The sequence below is a fragment of the Chionomys nivalis genome, chromosome 23, assembly GCF_950005125.1.
Source record: "Chionomys nivalis chromosome 23, mChiNiv1.1, whole genome shotgun sequence".
Taxonomy (NCBI): domain Eukaryota; kingdom Metazoa; phylum Chordata; class Mammalia; order Rodentia; family Cricetidae; genus Chionomys; species Chionomys nivalis.
Genome location: NC_080108.1, coordinates 32202551 through 32226021, shown reverse-complemented (window position 1 = coordinate 32226021; position 23471 = coordinate 32202551). Strand labels below are relative to the sequence as shown.

General features: G+C 55.1%; 9 non-coding genes across 9 annotated transcripts; all 9 read left to right on the top strand.

Moving 5' to 3' along the window:
- The first annotated feature begins 624 nt into the window (after positions 1–624).
- LOC130865608 (small nucleolar RNA SNORD116) lies at positions 625–718 on the top strand. Its single transcript, XR_009056161.1, has one exon. It is a non-coding gene; the product is annotated as a small nucleolar RNA SNORD116 (small nucleolar RNA).
- A 2475-nt stretch (positions 719–3193) lies between these two features.
- LOC130865606 (small nucleolar RNA SNORD116) lies at positions 3194–3287 on the top strand. Its single transcript, XR_009056159.1, has one exon. It is a non-coding gene; the product is annotated as a small nucleolar RNA SNORD116 (small nucleolar RNA).
- Positions 3288–5781: 2494 nt separating this feature from the next.
- On the top strand, positions 5782–5875 carry LOC130865605 (small nucleolar RNA SNORD116). Its single transcript, XR_009056158.1, has one exon. It is a non-coding gene; the product is annotated as a small nucleolar RNA SNORD116 (small nucleolar RNA).
- Positions 5876–8370: 2495 nt separating this feature from the next.
- On the top strand, positions 8371–8464 carry LOC130865604 (small nucleolar RNA SNORD116). Its single transcript, XR_009056157.1, has one exon. It is a non-coding gene; the product is annotated as a small nucleolar RNA SNORD116 (small nucleolar RNA).
- A 2483-nt stretch (positions 8465–10947) lies between these two features.
- LOC130865603 (small nucleolar RNA SNORD116) lies at positions 10948–11041 on the top strand. Its single transcript, XR_009056156.1, has one exon. It is a non-coding gene; the product is annotated as a small nucleolar RNA SNORD116 (small nucleolar RNA).
- Positions 11042–13516: 2475 nt separating this feature from the next.
- Positions 13517–13610, top strand: LOC130865602 (small nucleolar RNA SNORD116). Its single transcript, XR_009056155.1, has one exon. It is a non-coding gene; the product is annotated as a small nucleolar RNA SNORD116 (small nucleolar RNA).
- A 2491-nt stretch (positions 13611–16101) lies between these two features.
- LOC130865601 (small nucleolar RNA SNORD116) lies at positions 16102–16195 on the top strand. Its single transcript, XR_009056154.1, has one exon. It is a non-coding gene; the product is annotated as a small nucleolar RNA SNORD116 (small nucleolar RNA).
- A 2490-nt stretch (positions 16196–18685) lies between these two features.
- LOC130865600 (small nucleolar RNA SNORD116) lies at positions 18686–18779 on the top strand. Its single transcript, XR_009056153.1, has one exon. It is a non-coding gene; the product is annotated as a small nucleolar RNA SNORD116 (small nucleolar RNA).
- Positions 18780–21253: 2474 nt separating this feature from the next.
- LOC130865599 (small nucleolar RNA SNORD116) lies at positions 21254–21347 on the top strand. Its single transcript, XR_009056152.1, has one exon. It is a non-coding gene; the product is annotated as a small nucleolar RNA SNORD116 (small nucleolar RNA).
- The last annotated feature ends 2124 nt before the right edge of the window (positions 21348–23471 follow it).

Here is a 23471-nt window from a genome sequence, read left to right as displayed (position 1 = left end):
CCAGGGTCGGGGCAAGCCCTGAGACTTGACCATGTTGCTGTCGGTCGTCTGGCAAACCATGCTGGAGGGTTTGGGCAGAGCAGGGGAGCTGGCAGAACACTTGTTGCCCGATCGTCCCACTGAGACCCACCAGCCCAAGCCCTCCCAGAGCCAGTGTCATGGCTCCCAGTGTAACGAGGGCCTGTGCTTTTATGTCTTCACAGTGTTGCATCTGTGGCACGCATGGCCACAGGGCAGAGAGAATGGCCCAGCACCCCAGGCCATGCCTACGGCTGAGGGCAGCAGACTGAGCCGCCCGCACTCTTGTCCACTGGTGTTGGTGACTTGCAGCAGAAGGCCAGAGGACCAAGGTAAGCATGCCATGAATTGCCAGCACGAGCTGACGATTGTCGGGTCTTGGTGGTGCTGCGAGGTGTGCCCATTCGTGCCTCCAGACCTGTCTGCACCCGCCTCTAGCAGACTTAGGTCCTCAAGGTGCTCCCGCCTTCCAGGCATGGACCCATTGCAACCTCCCTTTCCCAGATGGGGCACGTCTGGGCAGTTCTCGCACTCCCCAACACCCACCCTGGCTTGAGAGGAGACCTACCTCTGAAAGTCTCTGGGCCAGGCCACTCCAGCGTGCTTGGATCGATGATGATTCCCAGTCAATCATTCCTTGGAAAAGCTGAACAAAATGAGTGAAAACTCAGTACCACCGCTCTCATCGAGACTGAGGTCCTGCACCTTGGGTCACCCAGGTCCTCTGGGAGTAGGATACGGGCTTGCCAACCACTCCCCTGCTCCTGCCCTCCTCCAGCACTGGCCTGACTCAGTCCCTCCCGATGGCGATGGCCTTGTTCTTTCACGGCTCTGCTAGCGGTCATGGGCAACGTTTAGGCAGAATATTGGAGGCTCTCTGGGAATCTTTCCTTGCTCTTGCCTCCTTGAGATCCTGAGAGGGAGTGGCTAGGTGCTCTGGCTCCTGGAGGGCCCTTGCAAACAATGGCAGTCTGTGTAGCTGAAACAGGTGGAAGAAGGTCCATTCAACATTGTCCCGGTCACTGGGAGGTTCAGGCCCAGCGGGGAGACCTCCAAGGAAGCTGTCAGGTTGGTGGCAGCCCCACAGAGTAGCCGCTGAGAGGGATTCTGAGGTGAAGTGAGCTGCTGCCCAGGGAATGCGACCTGGGACGTGGTTCCTTCAGGCCTATCCGGCCGTGGTCTCTTCTGTTGCTTGGAATCCAATGGGGAGTTGGATAGATGGAGACAGAGAGAGATTCTGTGGCTTGGTACACTCAAGGTACTCAGGGAGTGTTCCCAGTCCTGATAGGGCAAAGCCCAAAACTTTGAGGGGGATGACAGATTCCATAGACCCCCAACTCCAGTCTCACATTCCACCCAGCTATGTGCTCTCAGACTTGGGGCTCTTGGCAAGAAGTCACTGGCAGAAACAGGAGACTTTCCTACACGTGCCTCAAAGAGTTGTGCTGAGTTGTGCCGAGCTGTGCCGAAACTGGAAATCGGGAAGCCTTTGGTGGGGGGTAGGCCGTTTGCCTTGACAGTAAGGTCACACATGCATGGCTCCCGGTGGAGGACCAATTTGAGAAGGTCCCTTTGTCCGATCCATGAAACTAGGGGTCCTGCCTTGGCTCTGGCCAATCTCAAAGCCAGGACGGTCCAGATTTGTGAATAGCATTCTTCACCAGGGTCGCTTTCTTCTAGAAGGGACTGTTTGGGGTCCAGCCATGGCTCCCATGGCAAAATTCCTTGGGGTGCCAGCTTGTAGTTCAAGCGAGGCTGGCTAGAGAGCCTTACTATTGAGCAGGGGCGTCTGCCAAAGCTGCTTGTGCTTGCAAGGTTGCTTTCCAGGCAATCAGAAGGCTTGGGCGTTGCAAGGTGTCTGGGGAGATGTCCGGTTCTTCTGGTTACCCTTGCGGTACCACAGGAGGTTGCATCTATTACCCCAGTGTTGAGGCTTGCAGTCCAAATTGGAGGATTCTCGAACTCGGCTTGCCATGAAGAGCGACTGTCAGAAGGCGGCAACCAGTCTGAGGCGTCCCTGTCAGAGAAGGAGATAGAGACAGAGATGGTAATGGAGAAAGAGACAGAAAGACAAAGAGACAAGGCCAAAAGGAGAGCGAGAGTTCCAAAGAAAGTGTTGCCTTGCTAGGCTGCATAGCATCTCCTAGAGTGAAGTCCTGTGGGGAAGGCTTAGTGCACTTTGACCTCAGGCCCTTTGCATTAGCAAGAGAGAGGTTTGCAGGTGCCAGTAGCCCTGGCTGTCAGTTTGTCAGACCTGGTCAGGGAATAGGAGGCAAGGTTTGCTCAGGGAACATGTCCAAAGAGAGCTGAGTCCTGAGGCTTGAGCTTGAGTCTGCCAGGCGGGCGCGACCTTGTTAGTGAATCCAGTGAGCTGGTTTCCGGGCTGACTTTAGTCAGAGCAGCCTCTGAGGATATTTATTTATTTATTTATTTATTTTTTGAGTGAGAGACTGCTTGCTGGTGTTGCAGTAGCTGGATGCGTCGGGCGGACAGATATTTGTGGAATGGCTGCAGAGAGGGCCAAATATCACCTTCAAGGCCACGCAGGGTGCCAGGGTCGGGGCAAGCCCTGAGACTTGACCAGTTTGCTGTCGGTCGTCTGGCAAACCATGCTGGAGGGTTTGGGCAGAGCAGGGGAGCTGGCAGAACACTTGTTGCCCGATCGTCCCACTGAGACCCACCAGCCCAAGCCCTCCCAGAGCCAGTGTCATGGCTCCCAGTGTAACGAGGGCCTGTGCTTTTATGTCTTCACAGTGTTGCATCTGTGGCACGCATGGCCACAGGGCAGAGAGAATGGCCCAGCACCCCAGGCCATGCCTAAGGCTGAGGGCAGCTGACTGAGCCGCCCGCACTCTTGTCCACTGGTGTTGGTGACTTGCAGCAGAAGGCCAGAGGACCAAGGTAAGCATGCCATGAATTGCCAGCACGAGCTGACGATTGTCGGGTCTTGGTGGTGCTGCGAGGTGTGCCCATTCGTGCCTCCAGACCTGTCTGCACCCGCCTCTAGCAGACTTAGGTCCTCAAGGTGCTCCCGCCTTCCAGGCATGGACCCATTGCAACCTCCCTTTCCCAGATGGGGCACGTCTGGGCAGTTCTCGCACTCCCCAACACCCACCCTGGCTTGAGAGGAGACCTACCTCTGAAAGTCTCTGGGCCAGGCCACTCCAGCGTGCTTGGATCGATGATGATTCCCAGTCAATCATTCCTTGGAAAAGCTGAACAAAATGAGTGAAAACTCAGTACCACCGCTCTCATCGAGACTGAGGTCCTGCACCTTGGGTCACCCAGGTCCTCTGGGAGTAGGATACGGGCTTGCCAACCACTCCCCTGCTCCTGCCCTCCTCCAGCACTGGCCTGACTCAGTCCCTCCCGATGGCGATGGCCTTGTTCTTTCACGGCTCTGCTAGCGGTCATGGGCAACGTTTAGGCAGAATATTGGAGGCTCTCTGGGAATCTTTCCTTGCTCTTGCCTCCTTGAGATCCTGAGAGGGAGTGGCTAGGTGCTCTGGCTCCTGGAGGGCCCTTGCAAACAATGGCAGTCTGTGTAGCTGAAACAGGTGGAAGAAGGTCCATTCAACATTGTCCCGGTCACTGGGAGGTTCAGGCCCAGCGGGGAGACCTCCAAGGAAGCTGTCAGGTTGGTGGCAGCCCCACAGAGTAGCCGCTGAGAGGGATTCGAGGTGAAGTGAGCTGCCGCCCAGGGAATGCGACCTGGGACGTGGTTCCTTCAGGCCTATCCGGCCGTGGTCTCTTCTGTTGCTTGGAATCCAATGGGGAGTTGGATAGATGGAGACAGAGAGAGATTCTGTGGCTTGGTACACTCAAGGTACTCAGGGAGTGTTCCCAGTCCTGATAGGGCAAAGCCCAAAACTTTGAGGGGGATGACAGATTCCATAGACCCCCAACTCCAGTCTCACATTCCACCCAGCTATGTGCTCTCAGACTTGGGGCTCTTGGCAAGAAGTCACTGGCAGAAACAGGAGACTTTCCTACACGTGCCTCAAAGAGTTGTGCCGAGTTGTGCCGAGCTGTGCCGAAACTGGAAATCGGGAAGCCTTTGGTGGGGGGTAGGCCGTTTGCCTTGACAGTAGGGTCACACATGCATGGCTCCTGGTGGAAGGCCAATTTGAGAAGGTCCCTTTGTCCGATCCATGAAACTAGGGGTCCTGCCTTGGCTCTGGCCAATCTCAAAGCCAGGACGGTCCAGATTTGTGAATAGCATTCTTCACCAGGGTCGCTTTCTTCTAGAAGGGACTGTTTGGGGTCCAGCCATGGCTCCCATGGCAAAATTCCTTGGGGTGCCAGCTTGTAGTTCAAGCGAGGCTGGCTAGAGAGCCTTACTATTGAGCAGGGGCGTCTGCCAAAGCTGCTTGTGCTTGCAAGGTTGCTTTCCAGGCAATCAGAAGGCTTGGGCGTTGCAAGGTGTCTGGGGAGATGTCCGGTTCTTCTGGTTACCCTTGCGGTACCACAGGAGGTTGCATCTATTACCCCAGTGTTGAGGCTTGCAGTCCAAATTGGAGGATTCTCGAACTCGGCTTGCCATGAAGAGCGACTGTCAGAAGGCGGCAACCAGTCTGAGGCGTCCCTGTCAGAGAAGGAGATAGAGACAGAGATGGTAATGGAGAAAGAGACAGAAAGACAAAGAGACAAGGCCAAAAGGAGAGCGAGAGTTCCAAAGAAAGTGTTGCCTTGCTAGGCTGCATAGCATCTCCTAGAGTGAAGTCCTGTGGGGAAGGCTTAGTGCACTTTGACCTCAGGCCCTTTGCATTAGCAAGAGAGAGGTTTGCAGGTGCCAGTAGCCCTGGCTGTCAGTTTGTCAGACCTGGTCAGGGAATAGGAGGCAAGGTTTGCTCAGGGAACATGTCCAAAGAGAGCTGAGTCCTGAGGCTTGAGCTTGAGTCTGCCAGGCGGGCGCGACCTTGTTAGTGAATCCAGTGAGCTGGTTTCCGGGCTGACTTTAGTCAGAGCAGCCTCTGAGGATATTTATTTATTTATTTATTTATTTATTTATTTATTTATTTATTTTTTGAGTGAGAGACTGCTTGCTGGTGTTGCAGTAGCTGGATGCGTCGGGCGGACAGATATTTGTGGAATGGCTGCAGAGAGGGCCAAATATCACCTTCAAGGCCACGCAGGGTGCCAGGGTCGGGGCAAGCCCTGAGACTTGACCAGGTTGCTGTCGGTCGTCTGGCAAACCATGCTGGAGGGTTTGGGCAGAGCAGGGGAGCTGGCAGAACACTTGTTGCCCGATCGTCCCACTCAGACCCACCAGCCCAAGCCCTCCCAGAGCCAGTGTCATGGCTCCCAGTGTAACGAGGGCCTGTGCTTTTATGTCTTCACAGTGTTTCATCTGTGGCACGCATGGCCACAGGGCAGAGAGAATGGCCCAGCACACCAGGCCACGCCTACGGCTGAGGGCAGCAGACTGAGCCGCACGCACTCTTGTCCACTGGTGTTGGTGACTTGCAGCAGAAGGCCAGAGGACCAAGGTAAGCATGCCATGAATTGCCAGCACGAGCTGACGATTGTCGGGTCTTGGTGGTGCTGCGAGGTGTGCCCATTCGTGCCTCCAGACCTGTCTGCACCCGCCTCTAGCAGACTTAGGTCCTCAAGGTGCTCCCGCCTTCCAGGCATGGACCCATTGCAACCTCCCTTTCCCAGATGGGGCACGTCTGGGCAGTTCTCGCACTCCCCAACACCCACCCTGGCTTGAGAGGAGACCTACCTCTGAAAGTCTCTGGGCCAGGCCACTCCAGCGTGCTTGGATCGATGATGATTCCCAGTCAATCATTCCTTGGAAAAGCTGAACAAAATGAGTGAAAACTCAGTACCACCGCTCTCATCGAGACTGAGGTCCTGCACCTTGGGTCACCCAGGTCCTCTGGGAGTAGGATACGGGCTTGCCAACCACTCCCCTGCTCCTGCCCTCCTCCAGCACTGGCCTGACTCAGTCCCTCCCGATGGCGATGGCCTTGTTCTTTCACGGCTCTGCTAGCGGTCATGGGCAACGTTTAGGCAGAATATTGGAGGCTCTCTGGGAATCTTTCCTTGCTCTTGCCTCCTTGAGATCCTGAGAGGGAGTGGCTAGGTGCTCTGGCTCCTGGAGGGCCCTTGCAAACAATGGCAGTCTGTGTAGCTGAAACAGGTGGAAGAAGGTCCATTCAACATTGTCCCGGTCACTGGGAGGTTCAGGCCCAGCGGGGAGACCTCCAAGGAAGCTGTCAGGTTGGTGGCAGCCCCAAAGAGTAGCCGCTGAGAGGGATTCTGAGGTGAAGTGAGCTGCTGCCCAGGGAATGCGACCTGGGACGTGGTTCCTTCAGGCCTATCCGGCCGTGGTCTCTTCTGTTGCTTGGAATCCAATGGGGAGTTGGATAGATGGAGACAGAGAGAGATTCTGTGGCTTGGTACACTCAAGGTACTCAGGGAGTGTTCCCAGTCCTGATAGGGCAAAGCCCAAAACTTTGAGGGGGATGACAGATTCCATAGACCCCCAACTCCAGTCTCACATTCCACCCAGCTATGTGCTCTCAGACTTGGGGCTCTTGGCAAGAAGTCACTGGCAGAAACAGGAGACTTTCCTACACGTGCCTCAAAGAGTTGTGCTGAGTTGTGCCGAGCTGTGCCGAAACTGGAAATCGGGAAGCCTTTGGTGGGGGGTAGGCCGTTTGCCTTGACAGTAGGGTCACACATGCATGGCTCCTGGTGGAGGACCAATTTGAGAAGGTCCCTTTGTCCGATCCATGAAACTAGGGGTCCTGCCTTGGCTCTGGCCAATCTCAAAGCCAGGACGGTCCAGATTTGTGAATAGCATTCTTCACCAGGGTCGCTTTCTTCTAGAAGGGACTGTTTGGGGTCCAGCCATGGCTCCCATGGCAAAATTCCTTGGGGTGCCAGCTTGTAGTTCAAGCGAGGCTGGCTAGAGAGCCTTACTATTGAGCAGGGGCGTCTGCCAAAGCTGCTTGTGCTTGCAAGGTTGCTTTCCAGGCAATCAGAAGGCTTGGGCGTTGCAAGGTGTCTGGGGAGATGTCCGGTTCTTCTGGTTACCCTTGCGGTACCACAGGAGGTTGCATCTATTACCCCAGTGTTGAGGCTTGCAGTCCAAATTGGAGGATTCTCGAACTCGGCTTGCCATGAAGAGAGACTGTCAGAGGGCGGCAACCAGTCAGAGGCGTCCCTGTCAGAGAAGGAGATAGAGACAGAGATGGTAATGGAGAAAGAGACAGAAAGACAAAGAGACAAGGCCAAAAGGAGAGCGAGAGTTCCAAAGAAAGTGTTGCCTTGCTAGGCTGCATAGCATCTCCTAGAGTGAAGTCCTGTGGGGAAGGCTTAGTGCACTTTGACCTCAGGCCCTTTGCATTAGCAAGAGAGAGGTTTGCAGGTGCCAGTAGCCCTGGCTGTCAGTTTGTCAGACCTGGTCAGGGAATAGGAGGCAAGGTTTGCTCAGGGAACATGTCCAAAGAGAGCTGAGTCCTGAGGCTTGAGCTTGAGTCTGCCAGGCGGGCGTGACCTTGTTAGTGAATCCAGTGAGCTGGTTTCCGGGCTGACTTTAGTCAGAGCAGCCTCTGAGGATATTTATTTATTTATTTATTTATTTATTTATTTATTTATTTATTTTTTGAGTGAGAGACTGTTTGCTGGTGTTGCAGTAGCTGGATGCGTCGGGCGGACAGATATTTGTGGAATGGCTGCAGAGAGGGCCAAATATCACCTTCAAGGCCACGCAGGGTGCCAGGGTCGGGGCAAGCCCTGAGACTTGACCAGGTTGCTGTCGGTCGTCTGGCAAACCATGCTGGAGGGTTTGGGCAGAGCAGGGGAGCTGGCAGAACACTTGTTGCCCGATCGTCCCACTGAGACCCACCAGCCCAAGCCCTCCCAGAGCCAGTGTCATGGCTCCCAGTGTAACGAGGGCCTGTGCTTTTATGTCTTCACAGTGTTGCATCTGTGGCACGCATGGCCACAGGGCAGAGAGAATGGCCCAGCACCCCAGGCCATGCCTACGGCTGAGGGCAGCAGACTGAGCCGCCCGCACTCTTGTCCACTGGTGTTGGTGACTTGCAGCAGAAGGCCAGAGGACCAAGGTAAGCATGCCATGAATTGCCAGCACGAGCTGACGATTGTCGGGTCTTGGTGGTGCTGCGAGGTGTGCCCATTCGTGCCTCCAGACCTGTCTGCACCCGCCTCTAGCAGACTTAGGTCCTCAAGGTGCTCCCGCCTTCCAGGCATGGACCCATTGCAACCTCCCTTTCCCAGATGGGGCACGTCTGGGCAGTTCTCGCACTCCCCAACACCCACCCTGGCTTGAGAGGAGACCTACCTCTGAAAGTCTCTGGGCCAGGCCACTCCAGCGTGCTTGGATCGATGATGATTCCCAGTCAATCATTCCTTGGAAAAGCTGAACAAAATGAGTGAAAACTCAGTACCACCGCTCTCATCGAGACTGAGGTCCTGCACCTTGGGTCACCCAGGTCCTCTGGGAGTAGGATACGGGCTTGCCAACCACTCCCCTGCTCCTGCCCTCCTCCAGCACTGGCCTGACTCAGTCCCTCCCGATGGCGATGGCCTTGTTCTTTCACGGCTCTGCTAGCGGTCATGGGCAACGTTTAGGCAGAATATTGGAGGCTCTCTGGGAATCTTTCCTTGCTCTTGCCTCCTTGAGATCCTGAGAGGGAGTGGCTAGGTGCTCTGGCTCCTGGAGGGCCCTTGCAAACAATGGCAGTCTGTGTAGCTGAAACAGGTGGAAGAAGGTCCATTCAACATTGTCCCGGTCACTGGGAGGTTCAGGCCCAGCGGGGAGACCTCCAAGGAAGCTGTCAGGTTGGTGGCAGCCCCACAGAGTAGCCGCTGAGAGGGATTCTGAGGTGAAGTGAGCTGCTGCCCAGGGAATGCGACCTGGGACGTGGTTCCTTCAGGCCTATCCGGCCGTGGTCTCTTCTGTTGCTTGGAATCCAATGGGGAGTTGGATAGATGGAGACAGAGAGAGATTCTGTGGCTTGGTACACTCAAGGTACTCAGGGAGTGTTCCCAGTCCTGATAGGGCAAAGCCCAAAACTTTGAGGGGGATGACAGATTCCATAGCCCCCCAACTCCAGTCTCACATTCCACCCAGCTATGTGCTCTCAGACTTGGGGCTCTTGGCAAGAAGTCACTGGCAGAAACAGGAGACTTTCCTACACGTGCCTCAAAGAGTTGTGCCGAGTTGTGCCGAGCTGTGCCGAAACTGGAAATCGGGAAGCCTTTGGTGGGGGGTAGGCCGTTTGCCTTGACAGTAGGGTCACACATGCATGGCTCCTGGTGGAGGACCAATTTGAGAAGGTCCCTTTGTCCGATCCATGAAACTAGGGGTCCTGCCTTGGCTCTGGCCAATCTCAAAGCCAGGACGGTCCAGATTTGTGAATAGCATTCTTCACCAGGGTCGCTTTCTTCTAGAAGGGACTGTTTGGGGTCCAGCCATGGCTCCCATGGCAAAATTCCTTGGGGTGCCAGCTTGTAGTTCAAGCGAGGCTGGCTAGAGAGCCTTACTATTGAGCAGGGGCGTCTGCCAAAGCTGCTTGTGCTTGCAAGGTTGCTTTCCAGGCAATCAGAAGGCTTGGGCGTTGCAAGGTGTCTGGGGAGATGTCCGGTTCTTCTGGTTACCCTTGCGGTACCACAGGAGGTTGCATCTATTACCCCAGTGTTGAGGCTTGCAGTCCAAATTGGAGGATTCTCGAACTCGGCTTGCCATGAAGAGAGACTGTCAGAGGGCGGCAACCAGTCAGAGGCGTCCCTGTCAGAGAAGGAGATAGAGACAGAGATGGTAATGGAGAAAGAGACAGAAAGACAAAGAGACAAGGCCAAAAGGAGAGCGAGAGTTCCAAAGAAAGTGTTGCCTTGCTAGGCTGCATAGCATCTCCTAGAGTGAAGTCCTGTGGGGAAGGCTTAGTGCACTTTGACCTCAGGCCCTTTGCATTAGCAAGAGAGAGGTTTGCAGGTGCCAGTAGCCCTGGCTGTCAGTTTGTCAGACCTGGTCAGGGAATAGGAGGCAAGGTTTGCTCAGGGAACATGTCCAAAGAGAGCTGAGTCCTGAGGCTTGAGCTTGAGTCTGCCAGGCGGGCGTGACCTTGTTAGTGAATCCAGTGAGCTGGTTTCCGGGCTGACTTTAGTCAGAGCAGCCTCTGAGGATATTTATTTATTTATTTATTTATTTATTTATTTTTTGAGTGAGAGACTGCTTGCTGGTGTTGCAGTAGCTGGATGCGTCGGGCGGACAGATATTTGTGGAATGGCTGCAGAGAGGGCCAAATATCACCTTCAAGGCCACGCAGGGTGCCAGGGTCGGGGCAAGCCCTGAGACTTGACCAGTTTGCTGTCGGTCGTCTGGCAAACCATGCTGGAGGGTTTGGGCAGAGCAGGGGAGCTGGCAGAACACTTGTTGCCCGATCGTCCCACTGAGACCCACCAGCCCAAGCCCTCCCAGAGCCAGTGTCATGGCTCCCAGTGTAACGAGGGCCTGTGCTTTTATGTCTTCACAGTGTTGCATCTGTGGCACGCATGGCCACAGGGCAGAGAGAATGGCCCAGCACCCCAGGCCATGCCTACGGCTGAGGGCAGCAGACTGAGCCGCCCGCACTCTTGTCCACTGGTGTTGGTGACTTGCAGCAGAAGGCCAGAGGACCAAGGTAAGCATGCCATGAATTGCCAGCACGAGCTGACGATTGTCGGGTCTTGGTGGTGCTGCGAGGTGTGCCCATTCGTGCCTCCAGACCTGTCTGCACCCGCCTCTAGCAGACTTAGGTCCTCAAGGTGCTCCCGCCTTCCAGGCATGGACCCATTGCAACCTCCCTTTCCCAGATGGGGCACGTCTGGGCAGTTCTCGCACTCCCCAACACCCACCCTGGCTTGAGAGGAGACCTACCTCTGAAAGTCTCTGGGCCAGGCCACTCCAGCGTGCTTGGATCGATGATGATTCCCAGTCAATCATTCCTTGGAAAAGCTGAACAAAATGAGTGAAAACTCAGTACCACCGCTCTCATCGAGACTGAGGTCCTGCACCTTGGGTCACCCAGGTCCTCTGGGAGTAGGATACGGGCTTGCCAACCACTCCCCTGCTCCTGCCCTCCTCCAGCACTGGCCTGACTCAGTCCCTCCCGATGGCGATGGCCTTGTTCTTTCACGGCTCTGCTAGCGGTCATGGGCAACGTTTAGGCAGAATATTGGAGGCTCTCTGGGAATCTTTCCTTGCTCTTGCCTCCTTGAGATCCTGAGAGGGAGTGGCTAGGTGCTCTGGCTCCTGGAGGGCCCTTGCAAACAATGGCAGTCTGTGTAGCTGAAACAGGTGGAAGAAGGTCCATTCAACATTGTCCCGGTCACTGGGAGGTTCAGGCCCAGCGGGGAGACCTCCAAGGAAGCTGTCAGGTTGGTGGCAGCCCCACAGAGTAGCCGCTGAGAGGGATTCTGAGGTGAAGTGAGCTGCTGCCCAGGGAATGCGACCTGGGACGTGGTTCCTTCAGGCCTATCCGGCCGTGGTCTCTTCTGTTGCTTGGAATCCAATGGGGAGTTGGATAGATGGAGACAGAGAGAGATTCTGTGGCTTGGTACACTCAAGGTACTCAGGGAGTGTTCCCAGTCCTGATAGGGCAAAGCCCAAAACTTTGAGGGGGATGACAGATTCCATAGACCCCCAACTCCAGTCTCACATTCCACCCAGCTATGTGCTCTCAGACTTGGGGCTCTTGGCAAGAAGTCACTGGCAGAAACAGGAGACTTTCCTACACGTGCCTCAAAGAGTTGTGCTGAGTTGTGCCGAGCTGTGCTGAAACTGGAAATCGGGAAGCCTTTGGTGGGGGGTAGGCCGTTTGCCTTGACAGTAGGGTCACACATGCATGGCTCCTGGTGGAGGACCAATTTGAGAAGGTCCCTTTGTCCGATCCATGAAACTAGGGGTCCTGCCTTGGCTCTGGCCAATCTCAAAGCCAGGACGGTCCAGATTTGTGAATAGCATTCTTCACCAGGGTCGCTTTCTTCTAGAAGGGACTGTTTGGGGTCCAGCCATGGCTCCCATGGCAAAATTCCTTGGGGTGCCAGCTTGTAGTTCAAGCGAGGCTGGCTAGAGAGCCTTACTATTGAGCAGGGGCGTCTGCCAAAGCTGCTTGTGCTTGCAAGGTTGCTTTCCAGGCAATCAGAAGGCTTGGGCGTTGCAAGGTGTCTGGGGAGATGTCCGGTTCTTCTGGTTACCCTTGCGGTACCACAGGAGGTTGCATCTATTACCCCAGTGTTGAGGCTTGCAGTCCAAATTGGAGGATTCTCGAACTCGGCTTGCCATGAAGAGAGACTGTCAGAGGGCGGCAACCAGTCAGAGGCGTCCCTGTCAGAGAAGGAGATAGAGACAGAGATGGTAATGGAGAAAGAGACAGAAAGACAAAGAGACAAGGCCAAAAGGAGAGCGAGAGTTCCAAAGAAAGTGTTGCCTTGCTAGGCTGCATAGCATCTCCTAGAGTGAAGTCCTGTGGGGAAGGCTTAGTGCACTTTGACCTCAGGCCCTTTGCATTAGCAAGAGAGAGGTTTGCAGGTGCCAGTAGCCCTGGCTGTCAGTTTGTCAGACCTGGTCAGGGAATAGGAGGCAAGGTTTGCTCAGGGAACATGTCCAAAGAGAGCTGAGTCCTGAGGCTTGAGCTTGAGTCTGCCAGGCGGGCGCGACCTTGTTAGTGAATCCAGTGAGCTGGTTTCCGGGCTGACTTTAGTCAGAGCAGCCTCTGAGGATATTTATTTATTTATTTATTTATTTTTTGAGTGAGAGACTGCTTGCTGGTGTTGCAGTAGCTGGATGCGTCGGGCGGACAGATATTTGTGGAATGGCTGCAGAGAGGGCCAAATATCACCTTCAAGGCCACGCAGGGTGCCAGGGTCGGGGCAAGCCCTGAGACTTGACCAGGTTGCTGTCGGTCGTCTGGCAAACCATGCTGGAGGGTTTGGGCAGAGCAGGGGAGCTGGCAGAACACTTGTTGCCCGATCGTCCCACTGAGACCCACCAGCCCAAGCCCTCCCAGAGCCAGTGTCATGGCTCCCAGTGTAACGAGGGCCTGTGCTTTTATGTCTTCACAGTGTTGCATCTGTGGCACGCATGGCCACAGGGCAGAGAGAATGGCCCAGCACCCCAGGCCATGCCTACGGCTGAGGGCAGCAGACTGAGCCGCCCGCACTCTTGTCCACTGGTGTTGGTGACTTGCAGCAGAAGGCCAGAGGACCAAGGTAAGCATGCCATGAATTGCCAGCACGAGCTGACGATTGTCGGGTCTTGGTGGTGCTGCGAGGTGTGCCCATTCGTGCCTCCAGACCTGTCTGCACCCGCCTCTAGCAGACTTAGGTCCTCAAGGTGCTCCCGCCTTCCAGGCATGGACCCATTGCAACCTCCCTTTCCCAGATGGGGCACGTCTGGGCAGTTCTCGCACTCCCCAACACCCACCCTGGCTTGAGAGGAGACCTACCTCTGAAAGTCTCTGGGCCAGGCCACTCCAGCGTGCTTGGATCGATGATGATTCCCAGTCAATCATTCCTTGGAAAAGCTGAACAAAATGAGTGAAAACTCAGTACCACCGCTCTCATCGAGACTGAGGTCCTGCACCTTGGGTCACCCAGGTCCTCTGGGAGTAGGATACGGGCTTGCCAACCACTCCCCTGCTCCTGCCCTCCTCCAGCACTGGCCTGACTCAGTCCCTCCCGATGGCGATGGCCTTGTTCTTTCACGGCTCTGCTAGCGGTCATGGGCAACGTTTAGGCAGAATATTGGAGGCTCTCTGGGAATCTTTCCTTGCTCTTGCCTCCTTGAGATCCTGAGAGGGAGTGGCTAGGTGCTCTGGCTCCTGGAGGGCCCTTGCAAACAATGGCAGTCTGTGTAGCTGAAACAGGTGGAAGAAGGTCCATTCAACATTGTCCCGGTCACTGGGAGGTTCAGGCCCAGCGGGGAGACCTCCAAGGAAGCTGTCAGGTTGGTGGCAGCCCCACAGAGTAGCCGCTGAGAGGGATTCTGAGGTGAAGTGAGCTGCTGCCCAGGGAATGCGACCTGGGACGTGGTTCCTTCAGGCCTATCCGGCCGTGGTCTCTTCTGTTGCTTGGAATCCAATGGGGAGTTGGATAGATGGAGACAGAGAGAGATTCTGTGGCTTGGTACACTCAAGGTACTCAGGGAGTGTTCCCAGTCCTGATAGGGCAAAGCCCAAAACTTTGAGGGGGATGACAGATTCCATAGACCCCCAACTCCAGTCTCACATTCCACCCAGCTATGTGCTCTCAGACTTGGGGCTCTTGGCAAGAAGTCACTGGCAGAAACAGGAGACTTTCCTACACGTGCCTCAAAGAATTGTGCCGAGTTGTGCCGAGCTGTGCCGAAACTGGAAATCGGGAAGCCTTTGGTGGGGGGTAGGCCGTTTGCCTTGACAGTAGGGTCACACATGCATGGCTCCTGGTGGAGGACCAATTTGAGAAGGTCCCTTTGTCCGATCCATGAAACTAGGGGTCCTGCCTTGGCTCTGGCCAATCTCAAAGCCAGGACGGTCCAGATTTGTGAATAGCATTCTTCACCAGGGTCGCTTTCTTCTAGAAGGGACTGTTTGGGGTCCAGCCATGGCTCCCATGGCAAAATTCCTTGGGGTGCCAGCTTGTAGTTCAAGCGAGGCTGGCTAGAGAGCCTTACTATTGAGCAGGGGCGTCTGCCAAAGCTGCTTGTGCTTGCAAGGTTGCTTTCCAGGCAATCAGAAGGCTTGGGCGTTGCAAGGTGTCTGGGGAGATGTCCGGTTCTTCTGGTTACCCTTGCGGTACCACAGGAGGTTGCATCTATTACCCCAGTGTTGAGGCTTGCAGTCCAAATTGGAGGATTCTCGAACTCGGCTTGCCATGAAGAGAGACTGTCAGAGGGCGGCAACCAGTCAGAGGCGTCCCTGTCAGAGAAGGAGATAGAGACAGAGATGGTAATGGAGAAAGAGACAGAAAGACAAAGAGACAAGGCCAAAAGGAGAGCGAGAGTTCCAAAGAAAGTGTTGCCTTGCTAGGCTGCATAGCATCTCCTAGAGTGAAGTCCTGTGGGGAAGGCTTAGTGCACTTTGACCTCAGGCCCTTTGCATTAGCAAGAGAGAGGTTTGCAGGTGCCAGTAGCCCTGGCTGTCAGTTTGTCAGACCTGGTCAGGGAATAGGAGGCAAGGTTTGCTCAGGGAACATGTCCAAAGAGAGCTGAGTCCTGAGGCTTGAGCTTGAGTCTGCCAGGCGGGCGTGACCTTGTTAGTGAATCCAGTGAGCTGGTTTCCGGGCTGACTTTAGTCAGAGCAGCCTCTGAGGATATTTATTTATTTATTTATTTATTTATTTATTTATTTATTTTTTGAGTGAGAGACTGCTTGCTGGTGTTGCAGTAGCTGGATGCGTCGGGCGGACAGATATTTGTGGAATGGCTGCAGAGAGGGCCAAATATCACCTTCAAGGCCACGCAGGGTGCCAGGGTCGGGGCAAGCCCTGAGACTTGACCAGTTTGCTGTCGGTCGTCTGGCAAACCATGCTGGAGGGTTTGGGCAGAGCAGGGGAGCTGGCAGAACACTTGTTGCCCGATCGTCCCACTGAGACCCACCAGCCCAAGCCCTCCCAGAGCCAGTGTCATGGCTCCCAGTGTAACGAGGGCCTGTGCTTTTATGTCTTCACAGTGTTGCATCTGTGGCACGCATGGCCACAGGGCAGAGAGAATGGCCCAGCACCCCAGGCCATGCCTACGGCTGAGGGCAGCAGACTGAGCCGCCCGCACTCTTGTCCACTGGTGTTGGTGACTTGCAGCAGAAGGCCAGAGGACCAAGGTAAGCATGCCATGAATTGCCAGCACGAGCTGACGATTGTCGGGTCTTGGTGGTGCTGCGAGGTGTGCCCATTCGTGCCTCCAGACCTGTCTGCACCCGCCTCTAGCAGACTTAGGTCCTCAAGGTGCTCCCGCCTTCCAGGCATGGACCCATTGCAACCTCCCTTTCCCAGATGGGGCACGTCTGGGCAGTTCTCGCACTCCCCAACACCCACCCTGGCTTGAGAGGAGACCTACCTCTGAAAGTCTCTGGGCCAGGCCACTCCAGCGTGCTTGGATCGATGATGATTCCCAGTCAATCATTCCTTGGAAAAGCTGAACAAAATGAGTGAAAACTCAGTACCACCGCTCTCATCGAGACTGAGGTCCTGCACCTTGGGTCACCCAGGTCCTCTGGGAGTAGGATACGGGCTTGCCAACCACTCCCCTGCTCCTGCCCTCCTCCAGCACTGGCCTGACTCAGTCCCTCCCGATGGCGATGGCCTTGTTCTTTCACGGCTCTGCTAGCGGTCATGGGCAACGTTTAGGCAGAATATTGGAGGCTCTCTGGGAATCTTTCCTTGCTCTTGCCTCCTTGAGATCCTGAGAGGGAGTGGCTAGGTGCTCTGGCTCCTGGAGGGCCCTTGCAAACAATGGCAGTCTGTGTAGCTGAAACAGGTGGAAGAAGGTCCATTCAACATTGTCCCGGTCACTGGGAGGTTCAGGCCCAGCGGGGAGACCTCCAAGGAAGCTGTCAGGTTGGTGGCAGCCCCACAGAGTAGCCGCTGAGAGGGATTCGAGGTGAAGTGAGCTGCTGCCCAGGGAATGCGACCTGGGACGTGGTTCCTTCAGGCCTATCCGGCCGTGGTCTCTTCTGTTGCTTGGAATCCAATGGGGAGTTGGATAGATGGAGACAGAGAGAGATTCTGTGGCTTGGTACACTCAAGGTACTCAGGGAGTGTTCCCAGTCCTGATAGGGCAAAGCCCAAAACTTTGAGGGGGATGACAGATTCCATAGCCCCCCAACTCCAGTCTCACATTCCACCCAGCTATGTGCTCTCAGACTTGGGGCTCTTGGCAAGAAGTCACTGGCAGAAACAGGAGACTTTCCTACACGTGCCTCAAAGAGTTGTGCTGAGTTGTGCCGAGCTGTGCCGAAACTGGAAATCGGGAAGCCTTTGGTGGGGGGTAGGCCGTTTGCCTTGACAGTAGGGTCACACATGCATGGCTCCTGGTGGAGGACCAATTTGAGAAGGTCCCTTTGTCCGATCCATGAAACTAGGGGTCCTGCCTTGGCTCTGGCCAATCTCAAAGCCAGGACGGTCCAGATTTGTGAATAGCATTCTTCACCAGGGTCGCTTTCTTCTAGAAGGGACTGTTTGGGGTCCAGCCATGGCTCCCATGGCAAAATTCCTTGGGGTGCCAGCTTGTAGTTCAAGCGAGGCTGGCTAGAGAGCCTTACTATTGAGCAGGGGCGTCTGCCAAAGCTGCTTGTGCTTGCAAGGTTGCTTTCCAGGCAATCAGAAGGCTTGGGCGTTGCAAGGTGTCTGGGGAGATGTCCGGTTCTTCTGGTTACCCTTGCGGTACCACAGGAGGTTGCATCTATTACCCCAGTGTTGAGGCTTGCAGTCCAAATTGGAGGATTCTCGAACTCGGCTTGCCATGAAGAGAGACTGTCAGAGGGCGGCAACCAGTCAGAGGCGTCCCTGTCAGAGAAGGAGATAGAGACAGAGATGGTAATGGAGAAAGAGACAGAAAGACAAAGAGACAAGGCCAAAAGGAGAGCGAGAGTTCCAAAGAAAGTGTTGCCTTGCTAGGCTGCATAGCATCTCCTAGAGTGAAGTCCTGTGGGGAAGGCTTAGTGCACTTTGACCTCAGGCCCTTTGCATTAGCAAGAGAGAGGTTTGCAGGTGCCAGTAGCCCTGGCTGTCAGTTTGTCAGACCTGGTCAGGGAATAGGAGGCAAGGTTTGCTCAGGGAACATGTCCAAAGAGAGCTGAGTCCTGAGGCTTGAGCTTGAGTCTGCCAGGCGGGCGTGACCTTGTTAGTGAATCCAGTGAGCTGGTTTCCGGGCTGACTTTAGTCAGAGCAGCCTCTGAGGATATTTATTTATTTATTTATTTATTTATTTATTTATTTATTTTTTGAGTGAGAGACTGCTTGCTGGTGTTGCAGTAGCTGGATGCGTCGGGCGGACAGATATTTGTGGAATGGCTGCAGAGAGGGCCAAATATCACCTTCAAGGCCACGCAGGGTGCCAGGGTCGGGGCAAGCCCTGAGACTTGACCAGTTTGCTGTCGGTCGTCTGGCAAACCATGCTGGAGGGTTTGGGCAGAGCAGGGGAGCTGGCAGAACACTTGTTGCCCGATCGTCCCACTGAGACCCACCAGCCCAAGCCCTCCCAGAGCCAGTGTCATGGCTCCCAGTGTAACGAGGGCCTGTGCTTTTATGTCTTCACAGTGTTGCATCTGTGGCACGCATGGCCACAGGGCAGAGAGAATGGCCCAGCACCCCAGGCCATGCCTACGGCTGAGGGCAGCAGACTGAGCCGCCCGCACTCTTGTCCACTGGTGTTGGTGACTTGCAGCAGAAGGCCAGAGGACCAAGGTAAGCATGCCATGAATTGCCAGCACGAGCTGACGATTGTCGGGTCTTGGTGGTGCTGCGAGGTGTGCCCATTCGTGCCTCCAGACCTGTCTGCACCCGCCTCTAGCAGACTTAGGTCCTCAAGGTGCTCCCGCCTTCCAGGCATGGACCCATTGCAACCTCCCTTTCCCAGATGGGGCACGTCTGGGCAGTTCTCGCACTCCCCAACACCCACCCTGGCTTGAGAGGAGACCTACCTCTGAAAGTCTCTGGGCCAGGCCACTCCAGCGTGCTTGGATCGATGATGATTCCCAGTCAATCATTCCTTGGAAAAGCTGAACAAAATGAGTGAAAACTCAGTACCACCGCTCTCATCGAGACTGAGGTCCTGCACCTTGGGTCACCCAGGTCCTCTGGGAGTAGGATACGGGCTTGCCAACCACTCCCCTGCTCCTGCCCTCCTCCAGCACTGGCCTGACTCAGTCCCTCCCGATGGCGATGGCCTTGTTCTTTCACGGCTCTGCTAGCGGTCATGGGCAACGTTTAGGCAGAATATTGGAGGCTCTCTGGGAATCTTTCCTTGCTCTTGCCTCCTTGAGATCCTGAGAGGGAGTGGCTAGGTGCTCTGGCTCCTGGAGGGCCCTTGCAAACAATGGCAGTCTGTGTAGCTGAAACAGGTGGAAGAAGGTCCATTCAACATTGTCCCGGTCACTGGGAGGTTCAGGCCCAGCGGGGAGACCTCCAAGGAAGCTGTCAGGTTGGTGGCAGCCCCACAGAGTAGCCGCTGAGAGGGATTCGAGGTGAAGTGAGCTGCTGCCCAGGGAATGCGACCTGGGACGTGGTTCCTTCAGGCCTATCCGGCCGTGGTCTCTTCTGTTGCTTGGAATCCAATGGGGAGTTGGATAGATGGAGACAGAGAGAGATTCTGTGGCTTGGTACACTCAAGGTACTCAGGGAGTGTTCCCAGTCCTGATAGGGCAAAGCCCAAAACTTTGAGGGGGATGACAGATTCCATAGCCCCCCAACTCCAGTCTCACATTCCACCCAGCTATGTGCTCTCAGACTTGGGGCTCTTGGCAAGAAGTCACTGGCAGAAACAGGAGACTTTCCTACACGTGCCTCAAAGAGTTGTGCTGAGTTGTGCCGAGCTGTGCCGAAACTGGAAATCGGGAAGCCTTTGGTGGGGGGTAGGCCGTTTGCCTTGACAGTAGGGTCACACATGCATGGCTCCTGGTGGAGGACCAATTTGAGAAGGTCCCTTTGTCCGATCCATGAAACTAGGGGTCCTGCCTTGGCTCTGGCCAATCTCAAAGCCAGGACGGTCCAGATTTGTGAATAGCATTCTTCACCAGGGTCGCTTTCTTCTAGAAGGGACTGTTTGGGGTCCAGCCATGGCTCCCATGGCAAAATTCCTTGGGGTGCCAGCTTGTAGTTCAAGCGAGGCTGGCTAGAGAGCCTTACTATTGAGCAGGGGCGTCTGCCAAAGCTGCTTGTGCTTGCAAGGTTGCTTTCCAGGCAATCAGAAGGCTTGGGCGTTGCAAGGTGTCTGGGGAGATGTCCGGTTCTTCTGGTTACCCTTGCGGTACCACAGGAGGTTGCATCTATTACCCCAGTGTTGAGGCTTGCAGTCCAAATTGGAGGATTCTCGAACTCGGCTTGCCATGAAGAGAGACTGTCAGAGGGCGGCAACCAGTCAGAGGCGTCCCTGTCAGAGAAGGAGATAGAGACAGAGATGGTAATGGAGAAAGAGACAGAAAGACAAAGAGACAAGGCCAAAAGGAGAGCGAGAGTTCCAAAGAAAGTGTTGCCTTGCTAGGCTGCATAGCATCTCCTAGAGTGAAGTCCTGTGGGGAAGGCTTAGTGCACTTTGACCTCAGGCCCTTTGCATTAGCAAGAGAGAGGTTTGCAGGTGCCAGTAGCCCTGGCTGTCAGTTTGTCAGACCTGGTCAGGGAATAGGAGGCAAGGTTTGCTCAGGGAACATGTCCAAAGAGAGCTGAGTCCTGAGGCTTGAGCTTGAGTCTGCCAGGCGGGCGCGACCTTGTTAGTGAATCCAGTGAGCTGGTTTCCGGGCTGACTTTAGTCAGAGCAGCCTCTGAGGATATTTATTTATTTATTTATTTATTTTTTGAGTGAGAGACTGCTTGCTGGTGTTGCAGTAGCTGGATGCGTCGGGCGGACAGATATTTGTGGAATGGCTGCAGAGAGGGCCAAATATCACCTTCAAGGCCACGCAGGGTGCCAGGGTCGGGGCAAGCCCTGAGACTTGACCAGGTTGCTGTCGGTCGTCTGGCAAACCATGCTGGAGGGTTTGGGCAGAGCAGGGGAGCTGGCAGAACACTTGTTGCCCGATCGTCCCACTGAGACCCACCAGCCCAAGCCCTCCCAGAGCCAGTGTCATGGCTCCCAGTGTAACGAGGGCCTGTGCTTTTATGTCTTCACAGTGTTGCATCTGTGGCACGCATGGCCACAGGGCAGAGAGAATGGCCCAGCACCCCAGGCCATGCCTACGGCTGAGGGCAGCAGACTGAGCCGCCCGCACTCTTGTCCACTGGTGTTGGTGACTTGCAGCAGAAGGCCAGAGGACCAAGGTAAGCATGCCATGAATTGCCAGCACGAGCTGACGATTGTCGGGTCTTGGTGGTGCTGCGAGGTGTGCCCATTCGTGCCTCCAGACCTGTCTGCACCCGCCTCTAGCAGACTTAGGTCCTCAAGGTGCTCCCGCCTTCCAGGCATGGACCCATTGCAACCTCCCTTTCCCAGATGGGGCACGTCTGGGCAGTTCTCGCACTCCCCAACACCCACCCTGGCTTGAGAGGAGACCTACCTCTGAAAGTCTCTGGGCCAGGCCACTCCAGCGTGCTTGGATCGATGATGATTCCCAGTCAATCATTCCTTGGAAAAGCTGAACAAAATGAGTGAAAACTCAGTACCACCGCTCTCATCGAGACTGAGGTCCTGCACCTTGGGTCACCCAGGTCCTCTGGGAGTAGGATACGGGCTTGCCAACCACTCCCCTGCTCCTGCCCTCCTCCAGCACTGGCCTGACTCAGTCCCTCCCGATGGCGATGGCCTTGTTCTTTCACGGCTCTGCTAGCGGTCATGGGCAACGTTTAGGCAGAATATTGGAGGCTCTCTGGGAATCTTTCCTTGCTCTTGCCTCCTTGAGATCCTGAGAGGGAGTGGCTAGGTGCTCTGGCTCCTGGAGGGCCCTTGCAAACAATGGCAGTCTGTGTAGCTGAAACAGGTGGAAGAAGGTCCATTCAACATTGTCCCGGTCACTGGGAGGTTCAGGCCCAGCGGGGAGACCTCCAAGGAAGCTGTCAGGTTGGTGGCAGCCCCACAGAGTAGCCGCTGAGAGGGATTCTGAGGTGAAGTGAGCTGCTGCCCAGGGAATGCGACCTGGGACGTGGTTCCTTCAGGCCTATCCGGCCGTGGTCTCTTCTGTTGCTTGGAATCCAATGGGGAGTTGGATAGATGGAGACAGAGAGAGATTCTGTGGCTTGGTACACTCAAGGTACTCAGGGAGTGTTCCCAGTCCTGATAGGGCAAAGCCCAAAACTTTGAGGGGGATGACAGATTCCATAGACCCCCAACTCCAGTCTCACATTCCACCCAGCTATGTGCTCTCAGACTTGGGGCTCTTGGCAAGAAGTCACTGGCAGAAACAGGAGACTTTCCTACACGTGCCTCAAAGAGTTGTGCCGAGTTGTGCCGAGCTGTGCCGAAACTGGAAATCGGGAAGCCTTTGGTGGGGGGTAGGCCGTTTGCCTTGACAGTAGGGTCACACATGCATGGCTCCTGGTGGAGGACCAATTTGAGAAGGTCCCTTTGTCCGATCCATGAAACTAGGGGTCCTGCCTTGGCTCTGGCCAATCTCAAAGCCAGGACGGTCCAGATTTGTGAATAGCATTCTTCACCAGGGTCGCTTTCTTCTAGAAGGGACTGTTTGGGGTCCAGCCATGGCTCCCATGGCAAAATTCCTTGGGGTGCCAGCTTGTAGTTCAAGCGAGGCTGGCTAGAGAGCCTTACTATTGAGCAGGGGCGTCTGCCAAAGCTGCTTGTGCTTGCAAGGTTGCTTTCCAGGCAATCAGAAGGCTTGGGCGTTGCAAGGTGTCTGGGGAGATGTCCGGTTCTTCTGGTTACCCTTGCGGTACCACAGGAGGTTGCATCTATTACCCCAGTGTTGAGGCTTGCAGTCCAAATTGGAGGATTCTCGAACTCGGCTTGCCATGAAGAGAGACTGTCAGAGGGCGGCAACCAGTCAGAGGCGTCCCTGTCAGAGAAGGAGATAGAGACAGAGATGGTAATGGAGAAAGAGACAGAAAGACAAAGAGACAAGGCCAAAAGGAGAGCGAGAGTTCCAAAGAAAGTGTTGCCTTGCTAGGCTGCATAGCATCTCCTAGAGTGAAGTCCTGTGGGGAAGGCTTAGTGCACTTTGACCTCAGGCCCTTTGCATTAGCAAGAGAGAGGTTTGCAGGTGCCAGTAGCCCTGGCTGTCAGTTTGTCAGACCTGGTCAGGGAATAGGAGGCAAGGTTTGCTCAGGGAACATGTCCAAAGAGAGCTGAGTCCTGAGGCTTGAGCTTGAGTCTGCCAGGCGGGCGCGACCTTGTTAGTGAATCCAGTGAGCTGGTTTCCGGGCTGACTTTAGTCAGAGCAGCCTCTGAGGATATTTATTTATTTATTTATTTATTTATTTATTTATTTATTTATTTATTTTTTGAGTGAGAGACTGCTTGCTGGTGTTGCAGTAGCTGGATGCGTCGGGCGGACAGATATTTGTGGAATGGCTGCAGAGAGGGCCAAATATCACCTTCAAGGCCACGCAGGGTGCCAGGGTCGGGGCAAGCCCTGAGACTTGACCAGGTTGCTGTCGGTCGTCTGGCAAACCATGCTGGAGGGTTTGGGCAGAGCAGGGGAGCTGGCAGAACACTTGTTGCCCGATCGTCCCACTGAGACCCACCAGCCCAAGCCCTCCCAGAGCCAGTGTCATGGCTCCCAGTGTAACGAGGGCCTGTGCTTTTATGTCTTCACAGTGTTGCATCTGTGGCACGCATGGCCACAGGGCAGAGAGAATGGCCC